Below are 16557 nucleotides of genomic sequence, written 5' to 3' on the forward strand. Positions count from 1 at the left end.
CATTATGTAGTTTGGTGTATTGCTGTCAAATTTAATGAAGGTCAAAAAAGCTAGGATTTGCAATTTTGGACAAAATTCAGCATTTCAGATAGTACACTCACCTTAATTTTTTTTATAACTTTTTCAAATCAACTTGGATTTTCATCAAACTATGCAGCTATATTAGTAATATATTGATCTTACTCAATCACAGGTCATTATGTAGTTTGGTGTGTTGCTTACAAATTTCTAGGTAAAAAAAGATTGAATTTGCAGTTCGGACTATATTCAGATACCTAACCCTAATTTTTTTTATAACTTTTTCAAATCAACTAGGATTTTCATCAAACTATACAGCTATCTTAGTAATATATTGATCTTACTAAATCATAGGTCATTATGTAGTTTGGTGTATTGCTGTCAAATTTAAGGATTAAATTAATCTAGGTCCAAAAAGCTTGAATTTGCAGTTCCGACTATATTCAGATAGTACACCTTAAATCTTTTTATAACTTTTTCAAATCAACTTGGATTTTCATCAAACTATACAGCTATCTTGGTAACATATTGATCTTACTGAATCAAAGGTCATTATGTAGTTTGGTGTATTGCTGTCAAATTTAATGAAGGTCCAAAAAGCTAGGATTTGCAATTTTGGACAAAATTCAGCATTTCAGATAGTACACTCACCTTAATCTTTTTTATAACTTTTTCAAATCAACTTGGATTTTCATCAAACTATGCAGCTATATTAGTAATATATTGATCTTACTCAATCACAGGTCATTATGTAGTTTGGTGTGTTGCTTACAAATTTCTAGGTAAAAAAAGATTGAATTTGCAGTTCGGACTATATTCAGATACCTAACCCTAATTTTTTTTATAACTTTTTCAAATCAACTAGGATTTTCATCAAACTATACAGCTATCTTAGTAATATATTGATCTTACTAAATCATAGGTCATTATGTAGTTTGGTGTATTGCTGTCAAATTTAAGGATTAAATTAATCTAGGTCCAAAAAGCTTGAATTTGCAGTTCCGACTATATTCAGATACCTAACCCTAATTTTTTTTATAACTTTTTCAAATCAACTAGGATTTTCATCAAACTATACAGCTATCTTAGTAATATATTGATCTTACTAAATCATAGGTCATTATGTAGTTTGGTGTATTGCTGTCAAATTTAAGGATTAAATTAATCTAGGTCCAAAAAGCTTGAATTTGCAGTTCCGACTATATTCAGATAGTACACCTTAAATCTTTTAATAACTTTTTCAAATCAACTTGGATTTTCATCAAACTATACAGCTATCTTGGTAACATATTGATCTTACTGAATCAAAGGTCATTATGTAGTTTGGTGTATTGCTGTCAAATTTAATGAAGGTCAAAAAAGCTAGGATTTGCAATTTTGGACAAAATTCAGCATTTCAGATAGTACACTCACCTTAATTTTTTTTATAACTTTTTCAAATCAACTTGGATTTTCATCAAACTATGCAGCTATATTAGTAATATATTGATCTTACTCAATCACAGGTCATTATGTAGTTTGGTGTGTTGCTTACAAATTTCTAGGTAAAAAAAGATTGAATTTGCAGTTCGGACTATATTCAGATACCTAACCCTAATTTTTTTTATAACTTTTTCAAATCAACTAGGATTTTCATCAAACTATACAGCTATCTTAGTAATATATTGATCTTACTAAATCATAGGTCATTATGTAGTTTGGTGTATTGCTGTCAAATTTAAGGATTAAATTAATCTAGGTCCAAAAAGCTTGAATTTGCAGTTCCGACTATATTCAGATAGTACACCTTAAATCTTTTTATAACTTTTTCAAATCAACTTGGATTTTCATCAAACTATACAGCTATCTTGGTAACATATTGATCTTACTGAATCAAAGGTCATTATGTAGTTTGGTGTATTGCTGTCAAATTTAATGAAGGTCAAAAAAGCTAGGATTTGCAATTTTGGACAAAATTCAGCATTTCAGATAGTACACTCACCTTAATTTTTTTTATAACTTTTTCAAATCAACTTGGATTTTCATCAAACTATGCAGCTATATTAGTAATATATTGATCTTACTCAATCACAGGTCATTATGTAGTTTGGTGTGTTGCTTACAAATTTCTAGGTAAAAAAAGATTGAATTTGCAGTTCGGACTATATTCAGATACCTAACCCTAATTTTTTTTATAACTTTTTCAAATCAACTAGGATTTTCATCAAACTATACAGCTATCTTAGTAATATATTGATCTTACTAAATCATAGGTCATTATGTAGTTTGGTGTATTGCTGTCAAATTTAAGGATTAAATTAATCTAGGTCCAAAAAGCTTGAATTTGCAGTTCCGACTATATTCAGATAGTACACCTTAAATCTTTTTATAACTTTTTCAAATCAACTTGGATTTTCATCAAACTATACAGCTATCTTGGTAACATATTGATCTTACTGAATCAAAGGTCATTATGTAGTTTGGTGTATTGCTGTCAAATTTAATGAAGGTCAAAAAAGCTAGGATTTGCAATTTTGGACAAAATTCAGCATTTCAGATAGTACACTCACCTTAATTTTTTTTATAACTTTTTCAAATCAACTTGGATTTTCATCAAACTATGCAGCTATATTAGTAATATATTGATCTTACTCAATCACAGGTCATTATGTAGTTTGGTGTGTTGCTTACAAATTTCTAGGTAAAAAAAGATTGAATTTGCAGTTCGGACTATATTCAGATACCTAACCCTAATTTTTTTTATAACTTTTTCAAATCAACTAGGATTTTCATCAAACTATACAGCTATCTTAGTAATATATTGATCTTACTAAATCATAGGTCATTATGTAGTTTGGTGTATTGCTGTCAAATTTAAGGATTAAATTAATCTAGGTCCAAAAAGCTTGAATTTGCAGTTCCGACTATATTCAGATAGTACACCTTAAATCTTTTTATAACTTTTTCAAATCAACTTGGATTTTCATCAAACTATACAGCTATCTTGGTAACATATTGATCTTACTGAATCAAAGGTCATTATGTAGTTTGGTGTATTGCTGTCAAATTTAATGAAGGTCAAAAAAGCTAGGATTTGCAATTTTGGACAAAATTCAGCATTTCAGATAGTACACTCACCTTAATTTTTTTTATAACTTTTTCAAATCAACTTGGATTTTCATCAAACTATGCAGCTATATTAGTAATATATTGATCTTACTCAATCACAGGTCATTATGTAGTTTGGTGTGTTGCTTACAAATTTCTAGGTAAAAAAAGATTGAATTTGCAGTTCGGACTATATTCAGATACCTAACCCTAATTTTTTTTATAACTTTTTCAAATCAACTAGGATTTTCATCAAACTATACAGCTATCTTAGTAATATATTGATCTTACTAAATCATAGGTCATTATGTAGTTTGGTGTATTGCTGTCAAATTTAAGGATTAAATTAATCTAGGTCCAAAAAGCTTGAATTTGCAGTTCCGACTATATTCAGATAGTACACCTTAAATCTTTTTATAACTTTTTCAAATCAACTTGGATTTTCATCAAACTATACAGCTATCTTGGTAACATATTGATCTTACTGAATCAAAGGTCATTATGTAGTTTGGTGTATTGCTGTCAAATTTAATGAAGGTCAAAAAAGCTAGGATTTGCAATTTTGGACAAAATTCAGCATTTCAGATAGTACACTCACCTTAATTTTTTTTATAACTTTTTCAAATCAACTTGGATTTTCATCAAACTATGCAGCTATATTAGTAATATATTGATCTTACTCAATCACAGGTCATTATGTAGTTTGGTGTGTTGCTTACAAATTTCTAGGTAAAAAAAGATTGAATTTGCAGTTCGGACTATATTCAGATACCTAACCCTAATTTTTTTTATAACTTTTTCAAATCAACTAGGATTTTCATCAAACTATACAGCTATCTTAGTAATATATTGATCTTACTAAATCATAGGTCATTATGTAGTTTGGTGTATTGCTGTCAAATTTAAGGATTAAATTAATCTAGGTCCAAAAAGCTTGAATTTGCAGTTCCGACTATATTCAGATAGTACACCTTAAATCTTTTTATAACTTTTTCAAATCAACTTGGATTTTCATCAAACTATACAGCTATCTTGGTAACATATTGATCTTACTGAATCAAAGGTCATTATGTAGTTTGGTGTATTGCTGTCAAATTTAATGAAGGTCAAAAAAGCTAGGATTTGCAATTTTGGACAAAATTCAGCATTTCAGATAGTACACTCACCTTAATTTTTTTTATAACTTTTTCAAATCAACTTGGATTTTCATCAAACTATGCAGCTATATTAGTAATATATTGATCTTACTCAATCACAGGTCATTATGTAGTTTGGTGTGTTGCTTACAAATTTCTAGGTAAAAAAAGATTGAATTTGCAGTTCGGACTATATTCAGATACCTAACCCTAATTTTTTTTATAACTTTTTCAAATCAACTAGGATTTTCATCAAACTATACAGCTATCTTAGTAATATATTGATCTTACTAAATCATAGGTCATTATGTAGTTTGGTGTATTGCTGTCAAATTTAAGGATTAAATTAATCTAGGTCCAAAAAGCTTGAATTTGCAGTTCCGACTATATTCAGATAGTACACCTTAAATCTTTTTATAACTTTTTCAAATCAACTTGGATTTTCATCAAACTATACAGCTATCTTGGTAACATATTGATCTTACTGAATCAAAGGTCATTATGTAGTTTGGTGTATTGCTGTCAAATTTAATGAAGGTCAAAAAAGCTAGGATTTGCAATTTTGGACAAAATTCAGCATTTCAGATAGTACACTCACCTTAATTTGTTTTATAACTTTTTCAAATCAACTTGGATTTTCATCAAACTATGCAGCTATATTAGTAATATATTGATCTTACTCAATCACAGGTCATTATGTAGTTTGGTGTGTTGCTTACAAATTTCTAGGTAAAAAAAGATTGAATTTGCAGTTCGGACTATATTCAGATACCTAACCCTAATTTTTTTTATAACTTTTTCAAATCAACTAGGATTTTCATCAAACTATACAGCTATCTTAGTAATATATTGATCTTACTAAATCATAGGTCATTATGTAGTTTGGTGTATTGCTGTCAAATTTAAGGATTAAATTAATCTAGGTCCAAAAAGCTTGAATTTGCAGTTCCGACTATATTCAGATAGTACACCTTAAATCTTTTTATAACTTTTTCAAATCAACTTGGATTTTCATCAAACTATACAGCTATCTTGGTAACATATTGATCTTACTGAATCAAAGGTCATTATGTAGTTTGGTGTATTGCTGTCAAATTTAATGAAGGTCAAAAAAGCTAGGATTTGCAATTTTGGACAAAATTCAGCATTTCAGATAGTACACTCACCTTAATTTTTTTTATAACTTTTTCAAATCAACTTGGATTTTCATCAAACTATGCAGCTATATTAGTAATATATTGATCTTACTCAATCACAGGTCATTATGTAGTTTGGTGTGTTGCTTACAAATTTCTAGGTAAAAAAAGATTGAATTTGCAGTTCGGACTATATTCAGATACCTAACCCTAATTTTTTTTATAACTTTTTCAAATCAACTAGGATTTTCATCAAACTATACAGCTATCTTAGTAATATATTGATCTTACTAAATCATAGGTCATTATGTAGTTTGGTGTATTGCTGTCAAATTTAAGGATTAAATTAATCTAGGTCCAAAAAGCTTGAATTTGCAGTTCCGACTATATTCAGATAGTACACCTTAAATCTTTTTATAACTTTTTCAAATCAACTTGGATTTTCATCAAACTATACAGCTATCTTGGTAACATATTGATCTTACTGAATCAAAGGTCATTATGTAGTTTGGTGTATTGCTGTCAAATTTAATGAAGGTCAAAAAAGCTAGGATTTGCAATTTTGGACAAAATTCAGCATTTCAGATAGTACACTCACCTTAATTTTTTTTATAACTTTTTCAAATCAACTTGGATTTTCATCAAACTATGCAGCTATATTAGTAATATATTGATCTTACTCAATCACAGGTCATTATGTAGTTTGGTGTGTTGCTTACAAATTTCTAGGTAAAAAAAGATTGAATTTGCAGTTCGGACTATATTCAGATACCTAACCCTAATTTTTTTTATAACTTTTTCAAATCAACTAGGATTTTCATCAAACTATACAGCTATCTTAGTAATATATTGATCTTACTAAATCATAGGTCATTATGTAGTTTGGTGTATTGCTGTCAAATTTAAGGATTAAATTAATCTAGGTCCAAAAAGCTTGAATTTGCAGTTCCGACTATATTCAGATAGTACACCTTAAATCTTTTTATAACTTTTTCAAATCAACTTGGATTTTCATCAAACTATACAGCTATCTTGGTAACATATTGATCTTACTGAATCAAAGGTCATTATGTAGTTTGGTGTATTGCTGTCAAATTTAATGAAGGTCAAAAAAGCTAGGATTTGCAATTTTGGACAAAATTCAGCATTTCAGATAGTACACTCACCTTAATTTTTTTTATAACTTTTTCAAATCAACTTGGATTTTCATCAAACTATGCAGCTATATTAGTAATATACTCAATCACAGGTCATTATGTAGTTTGGTGTGTTGCTTACAAATCTCTAGGTAAAAAAAGATTGAATTTGCAGTTCCGACTATATTCAGATAGTACACTTTAATTTTTTTTATAACTTTTTCAAATCAACTAGGATTTTCATCAACCTATACAGCTATTTTAGTAATATATTGATCTTACTAAATCATAGGTCATTATGTAGTTTGGTGTATTGCTGTCAAATTTAAGGATTAAATTAATACATCCTGACATTTTGCTATATGAGTCAGCCTGGGGTATCAAAACTACTTAAATTTTGTTACGTATCAATATATTGAACAAAAGGAGGACATGCTGGCACTCTTAATTTATGCGGACAAAAATTTGTAGTTGTTGTGTTCCAATATTGCTGTCATTTGTATTATACATTAAATCCTGACATAAAAATAGTTGCTGATTTACCATGCGGCTATATAGATTTACAAAATAAAGTGCAAATATGGTCAGTTTTGGTTGATGCAGTCAAATAATTTTGTTATAGGAGTCAGCCTGAGGTATCAAAACTACTGAAATTTTGTTGCTAGACAATATTTTGATTAAAAAGAGGACATGCTGGCAATCTATATTTATACGGAGAAAATTGTGTATTCACATTATGTTCCAATACTACTGTCATTTGTATAAAACATTCATTCTTGACATAAAATTATTACTGAATTATTATGCGGCTATATAGATTTACATAATAATGTGCAAATATGGTCAGTTTAAGTTGATGCTGTCAAATATTTTTGCAAACGGTAGGTTTTAATTGACAAGTCAAAACAGCTTAAATTTTCAGTGCGCAATAAATTCAGATAGTCAACCTTAAACATTTCTGTAACTTTTTCAAATCGACTTGGATTTTCAAAAACCTTGACAGCTATTTCCAATATACCCTGTTCTTACATAGGACAGAGTCATTTGGCATTTGGGTTGATTACTGGTAAATGGTATGTTTTAATTGAGAAGTCAAAACAGCTTAAATTTTCAGTGCGCAATAAATTCAGATAGTCAACCTTAAACATTTCTGTCACTTTTTCAAATCGACTTGGATTTTTATAAAACATGACAGCTGTCTCAATTATATACTGTTCTTACCAATTGCAAAGTCATTTGCCATTTTATTAACCTTCCTGTCAAATTGTAGGTTTATTTCATAGGTGAAAAAGGCTAAGATTTTCACTTCTGACTACATTCAGATAGTCACCTTTAAGAATTTCTACAACTTTCTCAAATCAACTGGGATTTTAAGGTTAACTAGACAGCTATCTCAATTATATACTATTCTTACAAAATGCAAAGTAGCAGTTTGCCATTTTCATTCATTCCTGTCAAATTGTATGTTTAATTGAGTAACTGTAGACTGGCAAACTGTGTAAATCTATCAAACCTGAGCTACCACAAGTATAAAATGTTTATGCCGGTAAGGAATAATCAAGAAAAAGGTCAATTTTATTCATGAATACAACAAATATACCAATTTGACACTTAAACTCCTTCACACGACAGGTCAGTCCTATCGTGTCCTAAATATTTATGCGGAGCACATTGAATTGTTGTACCAGCAATTCCTGCCACAGAAGCCTAAACCAACTAACTGCTGATTCAATAAAGTATGTTTAGGTGCAAATTAACCCTTTTTAACAGCCTTTGCAAGTCCCTAGAAAAACATTCGCATTCCTCAACACAGATTGCTATTTACACATGGAGCACTCCAAAATGTTGTACCAAGGAGTATAATTCCATATGAGGCATATGCTTTGGTATTCTCAGAGTGTTCTTTACATACACCTGTGCTTTCTCCTCTTATAAATGTCGGTTAAAAAATAGGCAGTGCCATTCTATGTTGCATAGTAAGGTGGAGCACCTGCTAATGTTGTACCAGGAATAAGCATGTTACAGTTATTAGTTGGCTTTTTTATCGACCTATAACTTTTGAATGCCTGAGCTGATGTTCCAAAACCAGACTGCACAATTTGCCCAATTGCATGCCCATTCCAAAACGTTAAACATTTTGGAAATCAAACGGTAAACAACGGAGCTATGATTTTTCAAAGTTTGCCATGTACACTTCCGTGTTCCATACTACGTCTAATATGTAAACAAATACCCATGTGTTCTTTATCGACCTATAACTTTTGAATGCCTTACCTGATCTTCCAAACCTAGACTGCACAATTTGCCCAATTGAATGTCCTTTCCAAAACGTTAAACATTTTGTAAATCAAACGGTTAAAAACGGAGCTATGACTTTTTCAAAGTTTGCCATATAGCCTCCCGTATTCCTTACTACGTCTGATATGTAAACAAATACCCAAGTCTTCTTTAACGGCTATACACATTTTATTTTCACTATCAAGTCAGCACAATTTCCGCAGTTAAATGTCTCTTCCAAAACACTAAACAGTTTATACATCGGACCGCAAACAACGGAGCTACGATTTTTCAAACTTTGCCTATATTCCTAATTGGATTATCTTCCCTGAATTCAAATTTTGTGTCACACCTTGTTTGAGGAAATTATTACACAAAGCCTACTATATAAAGCACTCAGTACACATATGCTAATGGGGGGAACCCTTGTATCCAAGGCATGTCGCGCATGCGCACTCAGACTTTATAAATAAATAAATAAAAATTTTAACTATAATTTAACTCTAACACTCCAGCATTTATCAGACCAGTTAAAAAAAAAAAAAAAAAAAAAAAAAAATAATAAATATAATTTAACTCAAACAGTCCAGCATGAGGCATAAAAGTACTTAAATATCATATAAAAGAAGAAATATTGGCACTTTTTATATCTGTCGACAAAGTTTTTAGTCTCCATACACTGAAAACTATAAACCAAAAAGAATAAAATAGGTTGCCGGTATGGAATAACCTTGAAAAAGGTCAATGTTGACACCCTATATTGATGAGTACAACACATATAGCAATTTGAAACTTAAAATCCTTCAGTCTAATGTCTAACAATCAATTTTGAGGTACAAAAAGTACTCAATTACAAAGCCGGTACAAGAATATCAATAAAAAGAAAGAAATATTGTCGCCTTTTATTGTTATCGACACAAATAAAAGTAACCGTAGACTTATACAGTGTCAAATTATCCATCCTAAGAATGAAATGTTTATACCGGCACAGAAGTATCATCAAAAAGAAAGAAATATTGTCGCCTTTTATTGTTATCGACACAAATAAAAGTAACCGTAGCCTTATACAGTGTCAAATTATCCATCAAAAGAATAAAATGTTCATGCTGGCACACAAGTATCATCAAAAGGATAGATATTGGCACCATTTATAGATGCAGACAACAAATAAAGCAACCTGAAACATTCATTTCTTCACTTTTGTGTCTGAGAATACATCTAAACTCATAAATATTATACAACATATGAAGTATTGTCACTTTTAGTTGGTATCGACATAAATATCAGTAACCGTACACTTATAAATCTCTCAATTGTTGTCAAATTATGCCTTCTTATAGTTGTCGACAAATGTTTTAGTAACCGTAGACTCCAAACCTGTGTAAAACTATCAATCCTCAGGTACCGAAAGGATAAAATGTTAATGCCGGTAAGTAATAACCAAGAAAATGGTCAATATTGGCACCCTATATTGCTGAATGCAACAAATATAGCACTTCAAAACATTTATTCTTTCACTTTTATGTCTGACAATCCATTTGAATGTATCAAATGTCCTCTATTACCTGGCCGGTACAAGAATATTATAACAAAGATGAAATAGTGTTGCTTTTAATTGTTTCGCGACATAAATATTAGTAACCGTACACTTATAAATCTCTCAATTTGTGTCAAACCATTCATTCTTAGATTCAAATAATGATGCCGGACCAGAAAAATCAGGAAGAAGGGAAGATATTGGCACCTTTTGTTGATACCGACAACAAATTTTGTTATTTAAACTTGTTTTCATTCCCATTTAATGTCAAACAACCCATCAGGATGTATTTAAAAGTGCTCAATTATAAGGCCAGTACCAGAATATCATTCAAAAGAAGAAATATTGGCTCTTTTTATTCTTGTCGACAAAAGTTTTAGTATAACCGTAGACTTAGGAAGCGCTTAATTTTTGAAAAAAATTTCATCGCGAGGTACATAAAGAATAAAATTATTATGCCGGTAGACAATATTCAAGGAAAAGGGTAAATATTGGCCCAAGATATTGATGAATACAACAAATATAGCAGCTTGACACTTAAACTCCTTCATGAAAGGCTATCATTTCTTAACATTTAGGTGGAGCACATTGGATCTTTGTACCACAGTTTCTGACACGTTTTCTTCGGCGACCTATAACTTTTGAATGCCCCGATACATTTTCAATATCAAGACACCAAAATGTGCGCAATTGAATGCCCATTATAAAACGTTAAACATTTTGGAAATCGAACGGTAAACAACGGAGCTATGATTTTTCAAAGTTTGCCATGTACACTTCCGTGTTCCATACTACGTCTAATATGTAAACAAATACCCATGTGTTCTTTATCGACCTATAACTTTTGAATGCCTGAACTGATCTTCCAAACCTAGACTGCACAATTTGCCCAATTGAATGTCCTTTCCAAAACGTTAAACATTTTGTAAATCAAACGGTTAAAAACGGAGCTATGATTTTTTCAAAGTTTGCCATATAGCCTCCCGTATTCCTTACTACGTCTGATATGTAAACAAATACCCAAGTCTTCTTTAACGGCTATACACATTTTATTTTCACTATCAAGTCAGCACAATTTTCGCAGTTAAATGTCCTTTCCAAAACACTAAACAGTTTATACATCGGACCGCAAACAACGGAGCTACGATTTTTCAAACTTTGCCTATATTCCTAATTGGATTATCTTCCCTGAATTCAAATTTTGTGTCAACTTGTTTGAGGAAATTATTACACAAAGCCTACTATATAAAGCACTCAGTACACATATGCTAATGGGGGGAACCCTTGTATCCAAGGCATGTCGCGCATGCGCACTCAGACTTTGAAAAAGGTCAATGTTGACACCCTATATTGATGAGTACAACACATATATAGCATTTGAAACTTAAAATCCTTCGCTCTAATGTCTAACAATCAATTTTGAGGTACAAAAAGTACTCAATTACCAAGCCGGTACAAGAATATCAATAAAAAGAATGAAATATTGTCGCCTTTTATTGTTATCGACACAAATAAAAGTAACCGTAGACTTATACAGTGTCAAATTATCCATCCTAATGATGAAATGTTTATACCGGCACAAAAGTATCATCAAAAAGAAAGAAATATTGTCGCCTTTTATTGTTATCGACACAAATATAAGTAACCGTAGACTTATACAGTGTCAAATTATCCATCAAAAGAATAAAATGTTCATGCTGGCACACAAGTATCATCAAAAAGGATAGATATTGGCACCATTTATAGATGCAGACAACAAATACAAATCCTCCTAAACTCATAAGTATCATACAACATATGAAATATTGTCACTTTTAGTTTGTATTGACATAAATATCAGTAACCGTACACATATAAATCTCTCAATTGTTGTCAAATTATGCATTCTTATAGTTGTCGACAAATGTTTTATTAACCGTAGACTCCAAACCTGTGTAAAACTATCAATCCTAAGGTACTGAAAGGATAAAATGTTAATGCCGGTAAGTAATAACCAAGAAAATGGTCAATATTGGCCCCCTATATTGCTGAATGCAACAAATATAGCACTTCAAAACATTTATTCTTTCACTTTTATGTCTGACAATCCATTTGAATGTATCAAATGGCCTCTATTACCTGGCCAGTACAAGAATAATAGAACAAAGATGAAATAGTGTCACTTTTAATTGTTTCGCGACATAAATATTAGTAACCGTACACTTATAAATCTCTCAATTTGTGTCAAACCATTCATTCTGAGATTCAAATAATGATGCCGGACCAGAAAAATCAGGAAGAAGGGAAGATATTGGCACCTTTTGTTTATACCGACAACAAATTTTGTTATTTAAACTTGTTTTCATTCCCATTTAATGTCAAACAACCCATCAGGATGTATTTAAAAGTGCTCAATTATAAGGCCAGTACCAGAATATCATTCAAAAGAAGAAATATTGGCTCTTTTTATTCTTGTCGACAAAAGTTTTAGTATAACCGTAGACTTACGAAGCGCTTAATTTTTGACAAAATTTTCATCGCGAGGTACATAAAGAATAAAATTATTATGCCGGTAGAGAATATTCAAGGAAAAGGGTACATATTGGCTCAAGATATTGATGAATACAACAAATATAGCAGCTTGACACTTAAACTCCTTCATGAAAGGCTATCATTTCTTAACAATTAGGGATCGTTGTACCACAGTTTCTGACACGTTTTCTTCGGCGACCTATAACTTTTGAATGCCCCGATACATTTTCAATATCAAGACACCAAAATGTGCGCAATTGAATTCCCTTTCCAAAACGCTAAACAGTTTAAAAATCGGACGGTCAACAACAGAGATACGATTTTTTCAAAGTTTGCCTATAAGCCTTATCAGATTATCTCCCCTGAATTTCAATATGCAAATTTTGGCATACCTTCTTCAGGAAATTGTTACAAAAAAACTACTATATATACAACTAAGTATGTATTACTATAGGGGGACCCTTGAATCCAAAACATATCGGCGCATGCGCACTTGAAAGGGTTAGGGTTAGAAAAAAAGATCCGGCTAACCCAAACCCTAACCCTAACCCTAATTTGGGTTAGGGTTAACCCTAACCCTCATATATTCATACGCCAGCCATATCACAACCCTTAATAGTCAGCCTACACCCCAGGTGCCCCCCTCTATATGATACCTAACCCTAACCCTAACCCTAACCCTAACCCTAACCCTAACCCCTAACCCCTAACCCTAACCCTAACCCTAACCCTAACCCTAACCCTAACCCTAACCTAACCTCACTCTCACACAAACGTTTCTTCAATGAGGTCGGAAAGTGCGGCCGTACACTTCAGTGATATCAATAAGTTTTCATCCTCTAGATCGCCTTTTCATCTTTTCGGAACAGTTAACTTTAAGAAAATATCTCTATTCAAATCCATTCTACACCTGTTTGAAGATTGAAGTCAAAGGCACTTTTCATACTCTGTACTTAGAAATATTTTTGGAAATTTCTCACGCATGCGCAGTCACAAAAAAGGTCAGACATGCGCCAAGGAATAAAAAAGGTCACCTCACTAACCCTCGCCAAAGTCCACTACCATCCTTCAAGTCCACTACCCTGACCCTTACCCTAACACTAACCCTGACCCTAACCCTAACCCTGACCCTAACCCAAACCCTGACCCTAACCCAAACCCAAACCCTGACCCTAACCCTGACCCTAACCCTAACCCAAACCCTGACCCAAACCCTGACCCTAACCCAAACCCTGACCCAAACCCTGACCCTAACCCAAACACTAACCCTAACCCAAACCCCAAATGTGTTAAAATCGTTGTTTTGAAGGCCTTACTTTATCTTGGAACGGGTAAGTCAAGGAGGGTAATCGATTGGATTTTCGTATTAAGTTTTTTCACGAACTTCTCAAAAATCATAGTTTTGGAGGAGTAGGGGGTCAGGTTATGATTTTTGGTACTTTTTAAAGTCGACCTTTTCAAAATTTCAACATGATCCTTGACATTAAAAAATTGGTCCCATTAAGGGTAGTTCTTTTTTACAATTAAGCCTATGGTGAAGACCGCATGTCTTTCTCTTTTGTAGTTTGGGAGTTGGGGTTAATTTCGGGGTTAGGCTTCACTCTCACACAAACGTTTCTTCAATGAGGTCGGAAAGTGCGGCCGTACACTTCAGTGATATCAATAAGTTTTCATCCTCTAGATCGCCTTTTCATCTTTTCGGAACAGTTAACTTTAAGAAAATATCTCTATTCAAATCCATTCTACACCTGTTTGAAGATTGAAGTCAAAGGCACTTTTCATACTCTGTACTTAGAAATATTTTTGGAAATTTCTCACGCATGCGCAGTCACAAAAAAGGTCAGACATGCGCCAAGGAATAAAAAAGGTCACCTCACTAACCCTCGCCAAAGTACACTACCCTAACCTGACCCAAACCCTGACCCTAACCCAAACACTAACCCTAACCCAAACCCCAAATGTGTTAAAATCGTTGTTTTGAAGGCCTTACTTTATCTTGGAACGGGTAAGTCTAGGAGGGTAATCGATTGGATTTTCGTATTAAGTTTTTTCACGAACTTCTCAAAAATCATAGTTTTGGAGGAGTAGGGGGTCAGGTTATGATTTTTGGTACTTTTTAAAGTCGACCTTTTCAAAATTTCAACATGATCCTTGACATTAAAAAATTGGTCCCATTAAGGGTAGTTCTTTTTTACAATTAAGCCTATGGTGAAGACCGCATGTCTTTCTCTTTTGTAGTTTGGGAGTTGGGGTTAATTTCGGGGTTAGGCTTCACTCTCACACAAACGTTTCTTCAATGAGGTCGGAAAGTGCGGCCGTACACTTCAGTGATATCAATAAGTTTTCATCCTCTAGATCGCCTTTTCATCTTTTCGGAACAGTTAACTTTAAGAAAATATCTCTATTCAAATCCATTCTACACCTGTTTGAAGATTGAAGTCAAAGGCACTTTTCATACTCTGTACTTAGAAATATTTTTGGAAATTTCTCACGCATGCGCAGTCACAAAAAAGGTCAGACATGCGCCAAGGAATAAAAAAGGTCACCTCACTAACCCTCGCCAAAGTACACTACCCTAACCTGACCCAAACCCTGACCCTAACCCAAACACTAACCCTAACCCAAACCCCAAATGTGTTAAAATCGTTGTTTTGAAGGCCTTACTTTATCTTGGAACGGGTAAGTCTAGGAGGGTAATCGATTGGATTTTCGTATTAAGTTTTTTCACGAACTTCTCAAAAATCATAGTTTTGGAGGAGTAGGGGGTCAGGTTATGATTTTTGGTACTTTTTAAAGTCGACCTTTTCAAAATTTCAACATGATCCTTGACATTAAAAAATTGGTCCCATTAAGGGTAGTTCTTTTTTACAATTAAGCCTATGGTGAAGACCGCATGTCTTTCTCTTTTGTAGTTTGGGAGTTGGGGTTAATTTCGGGGTTAGGCTTCACTCTCACACAAACGTTTCTTCAATGAGGTCGGAAAGTGCGGCCGTACACTTCAGTGATATCAATAAGTTTTCATCCTCTAGATCGCCTTTTCATCTTTTCGGAACAGTTAACTTTAAGAAAATATCTCTATTCAAATCCATTCTACACCTGTTTGAAGATTGAAGTCAAAGGCACTTTTCATACTCTGTACTTAGAAATATTTTTGGAAATTTCTCACGCATGCGCAGTCACAAAAAAGGTCAGACATGCGCCAAGGAATAAAAAAGGTCACCTCACTAACCCTCGCCAAAGTACACTACCCTAACCTGACCCAAACCCTGACCCTAACCCAAACACTAACCCTAACCCAAACCCCAAATGTGTTAAAATCGTTGTTTTGAAGGCCTTACTTTATCTTGGAACGGGTAAGTCTAGGAGGGTAATCGATTGGATTTTCGTATTAAGTTTTTTCACGAACTTCTCAAAAATCATAGTTTTGGAGGAGTAGGGGGTCAGGTTATGATTTTTGGTACTTTTTAAAGTCGACCTTTTCAAAATTTCAACATGATCCTTGACATTAAAAAATTGGTCCCATTAAGGGTAGTTCTTTTTTACAATTAAGCCTATGGTGAAGACCGCATGTCTTTCTCTTTTGTAGTTTGGGAGTTGGGGTTAATTTCGGGGTTAGGCTTCACTCTCACACAAACGTTTCTTCAATGAGGTCGGAAAGTGCGGCCGTACACTTCAGTGATATCAATAAGTTTTCATCCTCTAGATCGCCTTTTCATCTT

At 32.7% G+C, this 16557-nt stretch overlaps 1 protein-coding gene across 1 annotated transcript in view; it reads right to left on the reverse strand.

Moving 5' to 3' along the window:
• Positions 1-9949, reverse strand: part of LOC127723777 (uncharacterized) — a gene marked incomplete at its 3' end in the record, with an annotated part of 46417 nt that extends 36468 nt beyond the window's left edge. The window contains exon 1 of the mRNA XM_052230526.1: positions 8788-9949. The remainder of the gene's footprint in view (positions 1-8787) is intronic.
• Positions 9950-16557: the final 6608 nt, after the last annotated feature.

Source organism: Mytilus californianus, unplaced genomic scaffold (genome assembly GCF_021869535.1).
Source record: "Mytilus californianus isolate M0D057914Y unplaced genomic scaffold, xbMytCali1.0.p SCAF_13, whole genome shotgun sequence".
NCBI classification, from domain to species: domain Eukaryota; kingdom Metazoa; phylum Mollusca; class Bivalvia; order Mytilida; family Mytilidae; genus Mytilus; species Mytilus californianus.